Raw genomic sequence first — 18692 nt, 5'->3', positions numbered from 1 at the left:
CTTTTGACAGGTGATGTGTTCTCCCATATTTGTTGTGTAACGGTTTATCCTCGGGGTGGCTGCCACTCAATCGCACCTCGCATAGCTGCGGCAAATAAACCCAGCTCATTAGCACTTAATTAGTTTGGAAGCGAGCTGCAGATATTGAGATAAGATGTGAAGAGTTTAATTGCCAAATGTGATTGCCTCTTTTGAAAAAAAATACAAATAAAGTGACAGAGAAAGAAGTTATAGAGACTGACAGTTTGAATGGGTTATACAGTGGCTTACTGTCTGCGACACAGTCATACACTTTAACATAGATGCACAGTGATACAACTACCTATTGTTCTCTTTTTGTTCACAGCCGCTATTAAAATGTGTAAATATTATGATGGCTTAAATATGAGTTATGAATGGGAGCCTGCTAGTCTGTTGAATCTGTGTCACTCACCCTCATCATCACCTCTGATGGGAGGCAGGTCATTTGTTTGTTTGGCTTGCTTGATGCTGCATCTGTTGTGGGGTTTTTCTTCCTCAAAATGGAATCAAACGACATAATCAGTAAAGAAAACTGCCGGCATTGGAGTTCCCAACGAGGCAGAGAAGACGTCTTCTCTCTCTTTGGCACTCCAACGCAGAGACCTGACAAGATTCACGTTGCAGCCTTGCGAGTGCTTTGTCTCCACGGTGCCGTATATCCTTGAACTTGTAAAAAATCCTCAGAGTATGTCACGGATAATATGCATGAGGGAAATTAAGAGAACATTTTTAATGAGATTCAAGAGGTATGCAGACATATCTGGAGGCGGTCTGAAATGAGAGGGGAGGACGATTACAATACTTTCCTAGTGTGGCACCGTCGGCAGATGTGGATAAGAATTCCCTTGGTCCCCTTCAGTCGATGATGAGGGAAACGGGTTCCATCGACGCTGGGGAATTATGTCCTGACCTTGTTTTCACCCTTTTATTCTTTTTCAGTTTTCAACCACATTTTAATACGAAGCCCAAAGCGGACGTGTTTTAGGCTTCACTGAAATGAAAACAGATGTGAGCAGAAATGAATGCGGGGTTTTGTTAACCTTTAAAAAGGTAATTTATTTAGGCTTCTCATGATGAACTGTACTTTGGCTTGTTTCCCGATGATTATATATCTATAAACCCATTTTCATCTTGCTTCAAATCCATGCAACAACCTAATTTCAGCTAATCTCAGTCAACCAGCCTCTGGATGGCAACTCAAACCTTGTCTTCTTGCCAAACCAGGCTTATCACAGTAATAACTGCGTCACTTGCTCTCAGTGTTTGATTCTTTGGCTGCAGATGGCTACCATTGCTAAGCCTGCGATGTGTGACATGCACTGAGAAGAAGAGAGCATGGCTGGCTTGCTGGCTGGCAGCAGATTGAACTCAGAGGAAATGTCACTTTTAAAGTCACGTGTGCTCATCCAGCGGAGTCTTGGTGGATCCCACATTATTAGTGCAATCTGAAACTCAGGGCAAACGGGTGGTGGAGGGTATCAGGGCATGCAAATGGCTCTAAGCAATTATAATCCATAACAGCTGGAATGAAGTCCACTGTCTAAAAGGTGAAAGCACTCATACTGGACTAATAGTCTGTGGATTTGGTGTTTTATTTTGATTTCAGTTACTCCCTCTCATTTTGCAGGCCTGATTAATGAAAATGTACAGGATTATTAAGCCTTTAAGGAATTATTTCAGTGTTAAACATTATTCCCGCTTGAAGCATTTACGCAATGCTTAACTTTAACAGTAATAATACTGCAGTGAAATGAATAAAAAAAAGAGCTCCCTGCTGTTTAATAACATAAACTGGCATTGCGGAGCATTAAGAGACAACTTTGCCTTGTTTCGTCCTAAAACTCGTCCAGCTGTTGTCCATCTGTGGTTTTCGGGCCTGCGGGGAGCTAAAGCACTATTCACGCGTCTATTTGGAAAACAATTTGCCCGAATGGTTCAGTGCCTCGAGGCCACCACACATGAGCAGCGGCGCTGTAAGCCCGCGCGCGCGCACGCCTCGGAGTGCTGCTGCTGCTGCTGCTACTGCTGCTGCTGCGCGCCCCCGCCTGTGTGTGTGCGTGCGCGTGTGTCAGTAAACTGGTGGGAGAGAGGAGAGAGGACCAGTGACTGAGGCAGAGAGGAGAGGCAAGTGCACAAGAGGCTCGGCGCTGAACGGGACTCCGCGTGAATAAACACCGCCGACGCTATCGCTCCGTCGCGGCGGGACTGAGGACGCAGAGCGGGCTTCGTGTTTCGCTCCGCCGAGAGAGGAGATAAGGTGAGCGACATTATACCATTCATAATAAACACGTGTCGTGTAGCTCAACGGCTCACTGTCAGGAGTTTGTGGAGAGAGGGGAGCAGCGCGTTGAGTTGGATGCTGCAAGGCTGAGAGAGAGGGAGAGAGGGAGGGAGAGAGAGAGAAAGAGAGAGGGAGAGAGAGCACTGTCCGCGGGGGCTGTTTTCAGAGCTAAATCTCTCAATAAAATGCAATTGTTCAAGACACATGTACGTGTTAGCGCGTGGTAATCAGTGAGACGAGGTGCAGGTGTGCATTTCCCAGCGCGCGACTGTCAAATCAGCGCTTGACACAAGATGCTGTGAAGAAGTCGTTGTCACTTGTCTTCCGATCTGAACCCGTAATGTCATCTGTCCTTTACTCCATGATGCTCACATTACCTGCTGTAAGTAAAGATAGATAGATAGATAGATAGATAGATAGATAGATCTGCTGTATTTGACAGTTGTGTCTTTGTGACCTGTGTTGTTGAAATAGCTGTCCTCTCACACGAAATCCCCCATGCCCTAAGCTGATTTGCTCAGCACATGGATTAATTCCCATCATATTCATATCACAACTCTGTCTTGTTTCGAATGGCCAGTCAGTTTGTTTAGTCTAATTTCCCCTCATCACATTCAATCTGATTATGGCAACTCCCGGAGGTTCACCAATTACATCCCATGCCATTTATACAAGCAAAGCAGTTGCTTTACTGAAAGAGAGAAAGAAAGAAAAAAAAATCACATTCCCACCCAAATCCTCTGCTTACTCCCCCTCTTCCTCCTCCTCCTCCTCCTCCTCCTCCTACCTCCCTCCCTCCTTCTGTCTCCCCTCGGTCAAAGCTTCAGTCAAGGGGGAACTCACCATCATGCAACAACACCCCCCCACCCCTCTTCCTCCGCTCATCCTCAGACACACACACACACTCACACACCCAAACACACATGCCTCAGCTGCACACTTTCGCTGCCTACTCGGATAGCCGTATTAATAAAATGCTAATGATCCCTGCTTCATTGTGCGAAGCTCTTGTTCTTACTTTCCCTCTGAAAGGTCTGACACACTTTCCAGTAGTGTTTATTCACTGCAGGCAGACTATTGTTAATCTGTCTAAGAAGATAACAATATCCCCCTATCCCTGCCTTATGTCTCGTTTGCATTAATTCTTAAACCGGCGGCAAAATGTGCAATACCACTTTACATATGCATATCCCTGACTGAGTGTGTGTTTGTGTATGTGTGTGTGTGGGTCTTTGATTTGCTCTTCAGTCATATCTTCACCATGGTAAGTCAGGATGTTGCTTCCCGCAGAGCCACCACTCTGCAGCTTGAGCTCAACCGACAGGATATTTCAAGGCTCATTTGACCAACGTGAAGAAATCAGGACAAGATAGTGACCTACATTGTGCTACTATCTTTACTTTCACCCTCCGCACAAACGGCACTATAGGCGGGGAGATTTGCATAACTCAGGGATTATCATGACACACGTTGGCCGGAGTTATTGTGAGAGCAGCAGTCAGTCCCACCGCTGACCTAAAACCAGTGGCGGGCCGCTCCGCTGCGGGGGCTGTGGGAAAAGCTTGGGTGTTGGAGGGAAAATGCCACCAATTTCACTCTGTGGGCCGCGGAGACACGCAGACTATTCTGCGAGACGCGATCAACGCTCCTTCTGTAAGCAGCTGTCTGTGGCTTCATGAACTCCGCCAACCGCAGGACGGGGACAAAGTGTCTCACTGATAAAGACTTGTTGTGTGTCGCTTGTGGCGGTGATGACATCATCACTGAGAGGACACATGTCATATACCATGTAGAAATGATGTTTCAAAGACGGGAATAATAAAATGAACCCGACTACCTGCAGCTTAATCAGAGTAGGAGAAAGTTAGAGCCAGTAGATAGTAGGTTAACGGATATTTCAAAAGAAGATGACTCAAAGTCCTCTCTATTGTAGGGCTTTGAAAGACACAATGTTTTAAAGGATTCTTCAGGATGGTTACAACTTGGGTCTTCCAAAAATTGACAAGGTTAGGAAATGAGCGATCAGACTCGAGCTGAAATTGTTGTTCCATCAATATGTTGATTGACAGAAAATGTATCAGAAACAATTTTATAATTAAGTAAAAAATGCCAACAACTCTCTGGTTCCAGCTTCTCAAATGTAACAATTTGATGATCACAAACTGAATATATTTTGGTTTTGGAATGACGGTCGAAAGAAATCAATATACGATGGAGCTGTGGGGAATTGTAACGTGCATTTTTCAATATTTTCTGACATACTATTGACCAAACGATTGATTATTTGATTAAACAGTCAACAGTTCAAAAAAAATAATGAAAACATGTTCATTAGTTTCAGGCCTGGATCAGACAATTATTCAGTTTTTAAACAAGCCAAGGAGTATAATAATATTTGGAGGTAAAACTGCTAGTGAGCACATACTGTATATAATGATCCTTCATGGCACAGGACAACTGCATGTTTTCAACTACAATAAGTACAGGAGGTCAAAGTTCAACCAATGTGTTGGTCTATTTAACTGCATGGGTATTTACAACTAAATATGTAAGTTATAACTTTACAGTTTGCGTTCACTTCTTCTTCCAAGTACGTTTGTCTAACCGTGCCGTGTGTTCATAGCCTTATATGGGCATCTGACTTCCTGTGTTTCCCGCTCTGACTGGCCTGTTTTAAGCCCTGTGGCAGTGTTCTTTGATCTCTCCGTTTAGCACAGTGTTATCATCACTACGACACCTTTTGCCTCTTAATAAAGTGCTGCAATCATTTATTTTTAATTGAGACTGGCACAGACGCAGTCAAATATGGCCCCATCATCGGTCACTCCAGCTGATTGACTGAATGATTCGCTGTGTCCTGGAGACACGTGTACTCGCCCAGAGCAGAGACGGTCCTGCAGTCGTTGTGAATAGAAGGGCTGTGCTGCTCAGCTGTGATGAGATGAATCTCCAGGGACTGATGGAGGCCCATGCCTATCTATTAGTGTCACCGCGGTGTGGGTGTTTCATCCCAGTGGGCCAGTCACACACAGCAGCACAGCACACTGACATCGCCTGGACCTCCTTGTCAAAAGCATGTTCGTCTCATTTTGGGACTGATGAGCGCCTCATTAGGGGACCACAGAGGGAACGCTGTCCCCCACTGCTTCACGGGGGCTTGAACACTTGCCCCTGTTGTAATTTGGACAAATGTATGCAGGGGCAGATGAGAACATGCAAAGATGGACATATATGTTCATTACAGACACACACACACACACACATACACACACACACACACACACACACACACACACACACACACACACTTTCTCCCTCTCGGTGTGTGGGGCCTGTATGGCTGCAAGCTGGTGTGTGCAATTAGATTTTCACACTCAGTTAGGCAGCCGTCTCTAATGGGGATTGACACGTTCCTGCGAATCCATTCCTCACAGCTGCAACTGTTGATGTTAACATACTAGACTTTTGTTATATTATCAGGACTGGATGGTGACAGATGAGTGAGGCAAATGGATATTAGATGATTGATGTGTTGCTCATAGCGAGACTGGCTTTCTAAGTAATTAGATAAAAAAGATGTGGCGATAATGTGCTATTTTCTGATTCAACTCCCCGCAGCAAAATAGCTTTCAGTGATTCATACTTATTTTGATATTGCTTAGAGGGAGGATTGGTAATCTTCAAAAACATTTTTGTGACATTTGTTGAAATTCTTATGACATCCAAACAACATCAATCAAATGCTCTGACAAAAAAAAAGGTATCGGGTGTATGTGGCTGTCGTAATAAGCCTGTTTAGTAATTTAATTTGTACCGAATACAACGGCCTTCCTGCCTGTTTACCTTCCTGACTGTTTACCTTCCTGACTGAGTCTTCCAGAAGTTTCCATCTGGTTTGTTATTTACTTTTATTGTATGTTTACATTTCGAATGATTATTTTTTGGGGTGTGGCTTTGGAGGGAGGCCTGAAGGAATAGACTGTCAGTGTGGTGGACTTCTCAACTTTCTTGCTAAATTTAGCATCTTTTGTTGGAACATTTAAAAAATCTTTTACTAGTTTCTCAGAATTACCATCCATAGCTTTAAATGATTAGTGTGTCAAACAAATAATCACAAGCAAGCAATCATGCAATACATTTTCTAGTTCCAGCTACTCGAATGTGAGGATTTGCTGCTTTTTATAGTTGTGCATCTTTTTAAATTTACCATCCTGCAGTTTGTGGCTGTTGGTTGAACATAACAAGTAATTTGACGACGTCTCGTTGGATTCTGGCAAATTGTGCTGTAGACTGTGCTGTCGAGATAGGTCTAGCTAGCTATGCAAGACTACATCTCAAGTAATACATTTAATGATTGATGGATGAGAAAAAAATGCCCCAAATTCTCTGGTTCTAGTTTCTCAAGTGTGAATATGTCCTGTTGTTTTAGTCTTCTATGATAGTAAACCTAATAACTTTGTTTTGAAGAAAACAAGCAACTTGTCAACATATAACATATTTTGAGTTTCAGTTTTAATCTCAAGTTTTGTAATCAGTAAAGAGCTGTACGGTTACATTGGGTGGTATTTCTTGGGTAGCAGGTAACATGGACAGATGGGGGATGAGTAGCGGTCAGTGCTGATGTCCCTGAACGGCTTACGGTGATGGTGGAGTCATTACAGCAGAGCTTTACACCATGACAGTCATCAAGCTCAATCACTCAAGGTTGCCCAGGGAACGCCATTATCGCCTGTGTCAGGTTATTACACCCCTTGGTGAGAACAAAGCATTTATAGATGCTCTTTTCTGTCCCAGCCAACTGCCGGGGAGTGACGGCAATAGAGCCCCCTTTTAAAGTGGGTGGTTAGGGTAATGGAACGTAATGTTGTGGGTTTTATGTTCCCTCCACGCCCCGTGAAGCGCCTGACAGGTTAACTTGCTGCATGTACCGCTAGATCTCACTTCCAGTCAACCTTGTCTTTAGAGACTCGATACGTACAAATGAAGACGAGATGTGTGCTCACCATATATTTTCTGAATGTGCATGAGATGATCTGTTGTCTTGCCACCCAGTAGAACAAGTGGAGTGAGGGAAAGGGGAGTGGGAGTGTTTTTTTGAAGCTTTAGGGTTGCTAGAGGGAGGAGGGGTGGATCATGTACCTCGGTCGACGCTGAGAAGGGGCAGGGGGAACAAAGGGGGTCTGTTTTCTCTGTCTGTACTGGCGGGACGGCTGTCCTCGCCTCTTTCTTGCAGTATAGGGGGGTGATGCAGGGTTATGCCTGAGGAGAGCCACAATAGGAACTTGGGTGTTAGAGCCTCTCTGTTTGAACACACTGCTGTTCATGCTTAAGAGGACTGGAGAGGCAGTCATTGCTACCGACAGGCTTCAGGCCTGTTGAAGCTCTGGCCAAGTTTGGATGGCCAGCAGATGTTGGAGAGGTATAGTTGGTGGCCCAGTGGCATCACATAAGAAGGACCACTGCTTCCCTTTCCCGTCCTGAAAACAACAGGAGGTGGGCATCGCTCCACCAGGAGGGTGAAGGCTCGCCAAAATTACAGAGAATTCAGGAAGAGTGTGCACTTGAATGCTTTCTAGCCTGTTCTCAAGCGTCCATCTTCCTCCTATTTGCATAGAGCTTAAGAGTAACTCGGCCGCACATCCCACTCTCTGTTGGCACAGGGATGCAGCCCACTTGTGTTGTCTAATGGCTCGGCAAATACATCACCGCAGCTCTTTTTGTTGCTTTATAATTTTGGAGGTTTAAAAAATGGGCCCTGCCAAGAATTCCACCACAAGCCTCCACACTCCAGTCTGTTTTTGTTGAACGGTATAAACTTGTAAAAGCAAGGGTCTGCAGAGATGAGCGTTGCGAAGGCGTAGATTATGTTTGTCGCCCCGGCACATGATGCAACAGTGATTGAATCAACAGGAAAGAAGGGGACACTTAGCTGTCAGCTCATGAATAAAGTTGACTTGGAAACACAAAGTGGCTTTTCCATGGTTCAGGAGGCTCGCTGACCTCGAGGTCTTATTTAGGCCAGGCCTTCCAATGCCCTTACCCACTGCTCCACCCTCTACCCCCTCCCGCACCCCGGCCGAGGGTAAAACACCATGTTAGCAGCTCAGCAGCCACCACTGAAGGGTCCTTAATCCAAGTGGGATGACAGCTTGGCTCTATATGCTGTTTCTGTGGCGCTGAGACCAATGGGCTTTTCTTTCCCTTTTTCATCTCTTAAACCCCCCCAAACACAGCTACAGGAATCCTGAGGGGGGGAAGAATTCTCCCAGGGGAAACAAAAGAACGGGATGGTAAACAAATCCAAGTGTATATCTGAGATTCCTCCATTTAGCAGAAGATAAATGTGTGTGTTCTTTGAGATATCAAAAGCACAAAATACAAGGCGGGCTTGGGGTACTTTGTTGTCGTTCTTTTTTGTCCTGGTGCCACGTGTGTTGTAAAAAACATAATCTATACCCAGATAATCTTTGTCCAGGCTTCAAAATGATTAGGGAAGATTGAGGTCAGAAAACCATTAGAATCATAAAATGTTGTGCCGCTGTCAAACCAGATCCCTCTTCCCTCCTTTACACCAATCAGCTGAGCAGCCCAGAGATCACAGATGGGCCAATAGTCACCACCGGTACCACAATGAGCATCAGACGTCTGCCGGGCAACATCCTCCTTTTCCCAGCTGATCACGCTGCCACCCTGATGTGTCTCACTGGGAGGAGCCACAATAACATCGCTGTTTAGCCACATTCGTTTTGTCTGAGTTTTAAACCTCTTTAGTTCTAAAAGCTGTCATTTGATCTGTTCAGTTGATCAACAGACAAAATGTGGTGGTCCAGTTACTTAAATGTGAGGACTTGTTTCTTTTCCCTGTGTTATTTAAATTGTACATTGAATGAATTTAGCTTTGTGACTGTTTTTGAGCTGAATTTATCAAAAATACCTACAATAAAAATACCTCTTAATATTTATACTGTACACTGTGTGTGGGCTATGTTGAATTTCCCTTTTTCCTGAAATCACACAACAAAGATCATTAAACAGATTTTCAGGATTCCTGCCATACTTTTTTTTTTTTTTTTTTAACTGTAAAATTGTCTATAATTTTGATTTCTTAATAAAAACCCAAGGACACCCAGCATGGAGGTGACTGTGTTCAGGCGCTGTGCCAGAGCGATTTAGGATCAATTGTGGGCAATGGAATAGCAATCAGTATAATCTCCTTGCGGTCAGTCCTTTGCTGGTTTCTCAGCTCCGGCCTTCTTGAGGAGCTGGAAGAATGTAATTGTCACTAAGATAATTCCTTGCTGTGGGCTAGCTGGGCTCCCTGTGACGAAGAGAGGATGAACAAATGGCAACTTCATTTATCAGGATCTCCTCTGAGGCTGGCTGGCTTGATAACCCAATCAAACGTCTAGTGTGGCTGAGAGCTGTCTGGGCCAACGCTGGGCTTTTTTTTTTTTTTTTTTTTAGCTCTGTGTTTGTCTCTCTGTCTATGTGGAAATATCAATGAGTCTTTGTCAGTGTGCCGTGGTTTAAAGCCAAAGTCCTATGGTGTTAAGAGCTTAAAGTCTCTCAAAGCACACTAAAAAATAAAATAAAATTCAGGTTCAGAAGCAGAAATCATCTTTTCCATGTGCTCCACATCCTGTATATTCTATCACACAATTACACCATTGTATATCAGGATGTTGCCGATGAATGGCATTCCTTATATTGGTTTTAGTTGGTATTGTTCTGGCAGAGATTGAAAAGACTTTGGTCCGAAGCAGACCTAATGCTCGGGTCTTCAAGGTTGGCTGCTTTTGGGCCTCTCAGGGTTTAAGTCACAATGACCACATCTCTGTATGAGCGGAGCCATGGTGGACATGTTACTCAAAGGGGTTGCTGCGTGACAGAGAGCACGCCTCCACAGATCTTGTGAGAGGAAAATAGGACACTTTCACTCACTGGTCATTTGTGATGTGTCATCTAGCTCTTGTTTCTGAAGTCAGGATCTTGATTGTAGTTGACATTTGGTGGTATGTGGAAGGCTCAGCTCAGAGTCAAAGGGCACTCTTTAGATGTTCAGCGCTGCTCTCATGAAACATGATTGGTGCAGCATAATAGATGAAATTGTGAATGTACTGTTTGGCTGCAGTACTCGCTGTTGGGTTGTGTGCATTTTGTCAGCTATCTGAGCAAAATTTAAGTGCATATCTGAGGCTTTCACATCATTTACAAAACCACTACCTCAGTAAAAATGTCACTTCCCCTTGATTGAATGATAATGATTCAAATTTCCAGAGCCAGCCATTGAGATTCTGATATGCACGGTGCTTATGGAATTATTAAAACCTATTTTATAATCCCAGTTTGTAGCCATGTGATTTAAATAGAGAGCAGATTGTGATGATATCTACTACTGTCTGTCTCTTTCTCTCTCTGTTCCTCTGTGTATTTCTTTTCCTCTTTGACCTCTTCCTTCTTTATACCAATCACTCTATATTTCATATCTACATATGCGACTCAGAGCTACTTAAAATTAATATATGATGTCTTAAATTCATAAAAACTACTCTTCTAGCTATACATTTTACACTGAAATAGGCATCAAAAACAGTCATGTATAATTTAAGAACTGTAGTTTTATATTCAACTTAATTTCCAGTGTTTAAGCTTAGTATTCATTCCCACTTCTTTCTTCCCTTTCCTGGTTTGGGAACCATGGAAAGGACATTATTCTCATGGGTACAAGTCAGCGATACCTACACCCATGTAAAAATGTTCATATACGTAGTTAAAGAAGGACATTTAACCATATAACTTTGTCACGCAATCATTAGGGGACTCTAATTAACACTATCTGACTTTTACCCCAAAATTTACATGTTACAAACACACATCTGGGTCCACGTTATGCTATAATAACGCTGGCATCTTCCATGTTTACGCTGTCTTATCGGGGGCAAAGCCTTAGGCAAACTGCTAGCGTTCATTAAATCCATGCATATTTTATGAACTCATAGATTCACAGTTTCCAACATTGCCTTTAAACGTAGGCGTTGTTCGCTGATACAGTGCCTAATCAGACCAGAATTGTGGAACTGCACAGAGGTGGGACTGATTGGATTCTCCACAGTCATCGGCAGTGGAAAAAAATCTAATTAAGCCTTAAGCGTTCTAAGTCAAACTCCCCAGGATTACTCTGGCCCTGCACCCCAAACTCAACCCTGGGAGAGGGTGATAACTAGACTCCCATAATCTGAAGAGGGGGCTGACTCGGGAGGGTGCGGGGGGCGGGGGGGGGGGGGGTTGATGATGAAATCCTTGCAAACCTACCAACCCAACAGGGGTGGCTGTCGTCACCACAGGCTCAGCAATATGTCAGTCACGTCAACCTGGAAGCAGTGGAACATATCAGGTCAGTAAAGTTCAAATCAAACTGTACAGTTTGAGTGAGTGCCGTCTGTGTCAATGTGCATCACCATGGCACAAAGTAGTGAACAGAGCCACAGTAACATCGGCGTGTTTTGGGGAGATAATTCTAGGAAAAAAACTGATTTCATGCAGTTTCATCCGTAATGCTCACAATCCCCCATGCTTTGAAGTGAAATTAGAAGTGTGTCTGTATGGATGGAAAACGACAGACCGATTAGAGAAGAGAAAACACGCTTTGAAAGAGCGTTTTAACGCCCCCTCTCATCCTACCCTTCAAATCTTTTGAGACAAAATAAAATCCTGCAAAGTGTCTTCCCCTTTGTCCCAACTTTCGGATGTGGGTTGGATGTGTGCTTTACATTTCTAAAACATTAAAGGTTTGCTTTTCACTGCACTCTTTTGTTTTGTGTCCATTGAGTGAGAGTCCATGTTTACTGTGGTCATTCCTTTTTAAAAACAGTACTTGAAAAGAGTGCAATTGTGAGGAGAATGACTCACAGCAGGAGACTGCTATTGATCAGGTGTTTGCCTAAAAGAAGTGTGGATGAAGGGGGGAAGAGGTGAGCGGGGCTGGAGGAGAGGGCGAGGGGGTCAGGATGGGGTGAGAGAGAGAGACGGGGAACCAGGACATGCTCTTCCTCACCAGGATGCAGCCACGTCTGAAATATGGCTCTTTTCTTTTGATCGTGGAAACAATGCACTTGCTGGAGGCCTAAAGACATGTCCTCTCCCCATGTGCCCTTTCCCATGTCTCCCAGGTATCACTGACCTGTACCCATGTGAATAAGTCTTTATTATCACTATATCAATGACTTAACTTGGACAAAGAAAGTTGCTTGTCACCTGGTCTTGCCCTCTCATGAGATTCGATTGTTTGTGTGTTGTTTTTCCCAGTCGAGCATCAGCATGCAGCCAGAGAGCTGAATATGAGCTTTTGTCCCCAAAACAAAAGTCGCTGAATCTGTTTCCCCCGCTCTGTTTATCTAAGCTGTGATTCAACCAAAATGGGACTTTGGGTTTCTGAATTTCGAGTGGAAGCAGAGCGTTGGCAGCCGAGGCAGGCCCGCGTCCTTGACAGCCTTGTTGAATTAATTCCTTCCAAATAACTGGTTTGAAAGAATGAAAAGAGGAGGTTTGAATCAAACTTACTACTGATCTAATGCACCACTATGATGGAGGTCAATTTTCTACGCATAATGTCTTATGAAAGCATCCCTTTTTATCCCTGTGACTCATATTGTGTGGAATTGAAGGATAATGGAGTAGGTTGCCACAGAGAAACCACCCGGGACGGCTCGTCATAGCACTTCAGTTTGATTGACATCCAACTTCAGACATGGTGAAATGGTATAAAAGTGGCTCTTTTACATAACATTGGACAATTGCATGCCTAACCTCCTTCATTCAGCACTGGGCCTCCGTGGAATCTAAATGCAGCAACCTCAACATATCTGTGTTTTGTAATGCTAAAATTTGCAAAATTGGAGGCATTCGCTTGATCGGGTAATACGGCAGGACAACGATCTTTAAGTTATAGTTTTCCATTTTACTATGTATACTGACTTCTTATATTAGACTGGAAGTTGTTGGTGTTGGTTGGACATTCTACTGTATTTGGGAAACATGAGGAAGCAAAATGGAGTCATATTATACTAATGCATCAAGATATATGACATGTTCTGGTAAATCAATTGATCTAATACAGTTTAAAGGTTCCCTTAAGATTTTTGTTGATTTAGTGAGTTAAACATCTGACAAATCACTTCACATTATTACCATTATTTTGCATATAATCTCACTATGACCAAACATATCACCATATCTAGTTGCAGAATGCTCGCCTTAACTGTCTGATTGTGTCCACTTGTCCTCCATGTGATTATATGTTGATTGTCAAATTTTGTTTTGTAGTAACTTCTTGTCCTACTTTGCATTTTGCTTGTCTTACTCTTTACACAGTAGCTTTTTGCTCTCTATTTAGCTGTTTCATGTTTTGCCTGCTTTCTCTGTGATTGTGAAGAAATGAATTGTGTTAAATTAGGGAAGTCACAATCTATTTTCTTGGCTGTGAACCCCAATTTGAGTCCAATACTTTTATTTATTTAATGTTGATTGAATATGTATATGACATATTGAAATATTAGCTGTAGCGTGCTTAATTCACCTTGTTTTTCACAAGCGACTTGATCCAACCTGACGTATAATTATAATGAAACACTTGCGATTGAACAGTGTTGTTTCTGAGGTTCCTTCCACACAAACGGTCTTTGGCCGAGAACGGCCAGCAGCTACAAAGAGCACACAAACTCAAACAGTTAACTTTAGTTTTGGTCTGTTATCAAATCATGGCTTTATTCCGTCTTTGTCTTGACACTCTTGAACTTATCAGATAATTGTAAGAGGGACATTTGCTCTTCCTTAAACACGGATCCCTATGATTAGCCTCACTATTTTGACCACAGATATGGAAGCGTGAGGATTAAATATAACGCAAGATATCATCTTACTCCCCGTGGGCCAATTTAAATATTATTTTTCATGGTACCATGCAGTTTCTCCTCTGCTTTCTTTCACCTCGTTCCCTCAGAACAAAGCATTTTTAGAGGAAAAAAAGAAAAAATCTGCGCACAGAATAGACCACTGTGTTGCATGATTTCTGATAGTGATGGTAGATGTGGCATAAATGAACACTTCTGTGACACTGAGACGGTTTTCACACAGTAGCAGCTCTCAGCTGTGCCGAGCGCAGCTGTAAATGTTTAATGGAGAGTTAAGGAATAAGGGGCATCTCCTATCTCTCTGTAAGCATCGTGTCTCATTCCCACCTGGCCAAGCTCCAGTGCTCACTGCAGCATTCTGACCCACTATGCTGCTGCATTGAGACCGGATACAAAGCCTCATTTAGACTCGTGCACTCCTCTGAAGTTACGCAGTATATTGACTAGTTTTTGCAGCACAGGCTACTGTTCTCAAACTTGGCCTGCCTATAAACTCCTTGACTCTTGTGCACCTGTATTTCTTTTTCTGTCTGTCGCCTTCACAACCTCCATGTCAGAGTAGCTTGCAGGTCGTTGGACCACCACCCACCGGCCTGTGTCACGGTCACAGCCTCAGCATTGGGTTGAAGCCCTGGCTGTCCTTCAATGGCTCTTTCACTGCCGCTTGGTGACAATGCATTTTTTTCCGTGCCATAAAGCAGATGCTGTATTATAGCAGCACAATACTGGGCCCATCTGAAACTGTTTACCATGTGAAAGGCACACCGGGATCAGGATGCCTTCCACTGTGTGGGGCTTTTTGACTTGCCACTCTATAATGAGTACACACTGGAAGGAAAAGGCGCTGGCAGCTTTAACTGGCATTGTGATCACTGCATAGAGGGAGGAAATGCAGTATATAGTGCTGATCCAGGCTATTCTTCCAAGGCCTTTTTATACTTACTAGAATACAGAGATTACTGTGACATCAAATTAAGCTTGTCAGCAGTTACCCCCACTACATATGAATAGGCCAGAAACAGTTCAGGAGTTTGTCCACCTTTTTAAAAGAACAGAGAATATCCTGTCAAATATTGTTGTGCTATGACAATAAATTGAGTAGATTTCTCATCTCTGACTGAGTTACAGCTACCTTGGCACAGCTGCGGCAGGTGTCCTGCGGATGAGGACGCTGATCTTTTAAGACCCCTTTCACTGAAAGTCAACAAATGAAGAACTGAAGAAGTGAAGTGAAAACGGCTCGACTACAGAGGCTTAACCAGCGGAACAGAAAAGCCCCGCTGTTAAATGATTAGCCTCCTTTGTGTGACTAGTACCTGTCTTCTCTTGTCTTGCTGTTTGTTGCCGGTGGGTTGAAGAGGCTCCCCTTCCTTGATCAGTGTTGTCTGCCCTCAGGCCTTCTCAGGCCCCCGTTTGTATAAAGACAACTGAAACAGTGTTGAACCAGCACTGCTGTTGGACTTACTGGTAGTCTGTCAGCAAGGCTCTTAGTCACTAATTGAGCACTCAAGCAGAGAGGGACCTTGAAAGGCCAGATGTACCCGGCCAGACAGTCTGGTTGGTCAGTCACTCTTCACTGTTCCACACCCCAGACTTGGTTTCAGGGCCGACTGGAGACAGGCAGCACTTAGACCTCCTCCCTGAAGCGACGGTCCCCTTGACCCCTCAGCACCTCTCAGAAGGCTTATCCTCCCTGATGAGAGCTCCTCCAGGTCTCCAACCCTCAACTGGCCATCAGTCACATCAAGGACACGCATCCATCACGTCAAGAGCCTGAGGAAATAAGAGCAGCACCGCGCACAGAAAAACCCAGATGGTATGCGTTTAAGTTCGTTAACCTAACTCAAGTCCCACTTCAGAAGAAGAATGTCACTATGGGAAATAAGAAAGGAACCGTGGATGTATAAACCAATTGTATAAATGCATTTTCTCCTTCGAGGGGAATTGATGTCAAAGTGGTTGGGTGAATGTTGAGTGTCAGTGAGAAAACAGGACTGCTGCCCTGAGTTAGAAAATGTTTGAGCAGAGCTTTGCATGAGCTTTTTTCAGTAAATACAACATGTGTACAACGTGACAGATGGCAATGTGTGTCGGCTGGTTGGTTGGCCCATCCTCTACTTTGGTCCAGACTGAAATATCTCAACAACTATTGGGTGGATTTCCACAAAGGTTAACTCGTACATTCATGGTCTCCAGGACCAGGATCAGGATGAACGCCTCTGATTTTGGTGACATTTAATTTCCATCATCAGGTTCAGATGTTTAGTGAAATATCTCGTTAACTATGTTACAAACATTTATATTCTCTGCAGGATTCATTTTGATAACTTTGGGAATGGCTGACCATTTACTTAACATTTGTGATTCATTGCCTTTTCATGCAATATTTCAGTTTTTTAGAGTAGTAAGAGTGCAATACAGTCCATCTCTTTCAATATGCTGCACAACATCTGTGAGAGCATCTTGCATACCGATTGCTATTTTTCTGCCCAATCAGTCCATAAAAGACAACTGGATTGGATACATATGTAGCAAAACACTTTCAGGCATACAGTCAATACATTCAGCTCACAATGAATCCCTTCCAGACAATATTTGATGAAACATTTTGATCTATTCGCCCCAAAAAACATTCCATCATTTTTCTTATGCAGCTGTCTATGCTGCATTGAGGTTATTTCATCTTTGAACATCTGTCCAATTTTACTGTATTTCGCTGAAGATTACAAGGTGTCTGGTCACACCTGCAGCAATGTTAGTTTTGCTTATCAAGAATGAAGCAGAGTGATCAGAGACCAACACTCATACAGTGAAGGCCGCATGACATTTGTCGTGGTTGGGAATAACTGAGCATGCAGTACAGTACAAATGCCTGTAAATGACGAGAATGTTGTCTCAAGCAAATCAAATGAAGGCAGTTTCTTGCAGCTTCTGCTTATCTTTAGAGCCAGTTTCTCTGACATGGTGCATTCAGGCACAGCTTGTCTGTCAGCTTCGTTTTGTTGTTAATTTATTCATTTAAGCAGTGGCAGCCACATTCAAAGACAATGGTGCACAAGCTCTGCGTTGAATTAACCTCAATAATTATGCAGATTTAGGGGAAGAAAAGCCCAATTGTTACACACTCCTCACAATTCCTGCCCCCTCCTGTTCTTGACATCCAAGTGCATAAATTACGAGACTCAAGAAAATGTTAAAACTTTCCCTCTTAAGAATGCGTTCTGAACAACAGTGCACTGCATTATTCGTGTAAGAATATTTAGATTGTACAATTCAAGGTCAGATGTTCTTGTTCATGTTTGCATTACTGATCATTTTCATATAGTCTTCAGCCTAATGGAATCCATGTATCCTCAATGAGTGCATTATCCAATGCCTATAGTGCAGGCGATCCATTTTCTCAAAACATTATGAAGGAATTCACTTTAAGCGTGTCCAATAAAGACCTGGTTCAAAGTGCTAATGGCTCTTTTGATCAATACATCAGCTTTTCCACTGTAAATACCAATGCTGGTTGAACACATTTAAAAGAGGAATCCATTAAGTGTTCACGTAAACCCAAGAGCCATTTGAGAGCTGCAATTGGATGTTTATGGATGTTGTATTTTGATTCACTCACGATTTATTCTGACTATGAAATGTCATTCAGCTAAATTCCAATTCCATTAGTCTTATAGTTACATTTCTGCATCATGCCAAACTTTTGGCTCATCCCACAAACCACTGCTGTAAACATACCATTATAAATATAACAAGATAATTTCCTGTTTACAAAAACAAACATGTAAACATTAAGCATTAATGTCTTACATACATTTACCTAATATAAACGTGTTTATGACTATTTTCAGCTTCTCAATGTCCTCTCTCAGTTTTACATGAATGTAAGTTTAATATATTTGAGTATTGAAGCTGTAAGCTGACCAAAAGAAGTAATTTCACATATCAACAACAAAAAAAGATTGATAATTCAAATAGTTTGTTAGTATTGCAAATACTCAAAGAGAACATATCAAAAGTTCTAAACACTATCTAACGACACTTGGCCTCTAATCACACAGTTGCGGTATAACAATTGGCTGTGTGTGTGTGTGTGTGTGTGTGTGTGTGTGTGTGTGTGTGTGTGGCGGGGGGAGCTGCAACAACAGATCAAAACAACCAGAAGCCCATTTGCATCCTGTACTCAGCTGCTGAAAACAGGGGCAGCTGAAACGCACGCAGTGGAGGAGATGAGAGCCTCTCTCCAGCAGTGTGTCTGGTACTCAGCCTGTCTCACAAGAAGTGTAAAGACGGATCTGGAAAATAGGAAGCCCAGGGATGTTGTTTTTATTCAAGTGTTTCTAAGAATAGGACAGAGAAGTCTCCTCACCGTCTGTGTGTACACGGCTCATAATTGGCTAAATATCTGAGGTAATTTGTGCTGTAATGATGCAGAATCAGCCAGTGGGACGCGCGTTCGCCTCGAACCACAGTTATTCCCT

The 18692-nt window shown here is 43.1% G+C and overlaps 1 protein-coding gene across 20 annotated transcripts in view; it reads left to right on the top strand.

Moving 5' to 3' along the window:
• Positions 1–2089: 2089 nt before the first annotated feature.
• The window catches only part of LOC137804100 (neuronal cell adhesion molecule-like), a 69332-nt gene continuing 52729 nt past the window's right edge, over positions 2090–18692 (top strand). For all 20 annotated transcript variants that reach the window (XM_068603102.1, XM_068603108.1, XM_068603103.1 and 17 more), the window contains exon 1: positions 2090–2278. The gene's annotated coding sequence lies outside the window, so the exon portion shown is untranslated. The remainder of the gene's footprint in view (positions 2279–18692) is intronic.

Source organism: Clinocottus analis, unplaced genomic scaffold (genome assembly GCF_023055335.1).
Source record: "Clinocottus analis isolate CAN_PGR_092001 unplaced genomic scaffold, fCliAna1.0.p SCAF_6, whole genome shotgun sequence".
Taxonomy (NCBI): Eukaryota; Metazoa; Chordata; class Actinopteri; order Perciformes; family Cottidae; genus Clinocottus; species Clinocottus analis.
The sequence above is the reverse complement of the archived record's forward strand: the minus strand, read 5'-3'. Positions and strand labels throughout refer to the sequence as shown.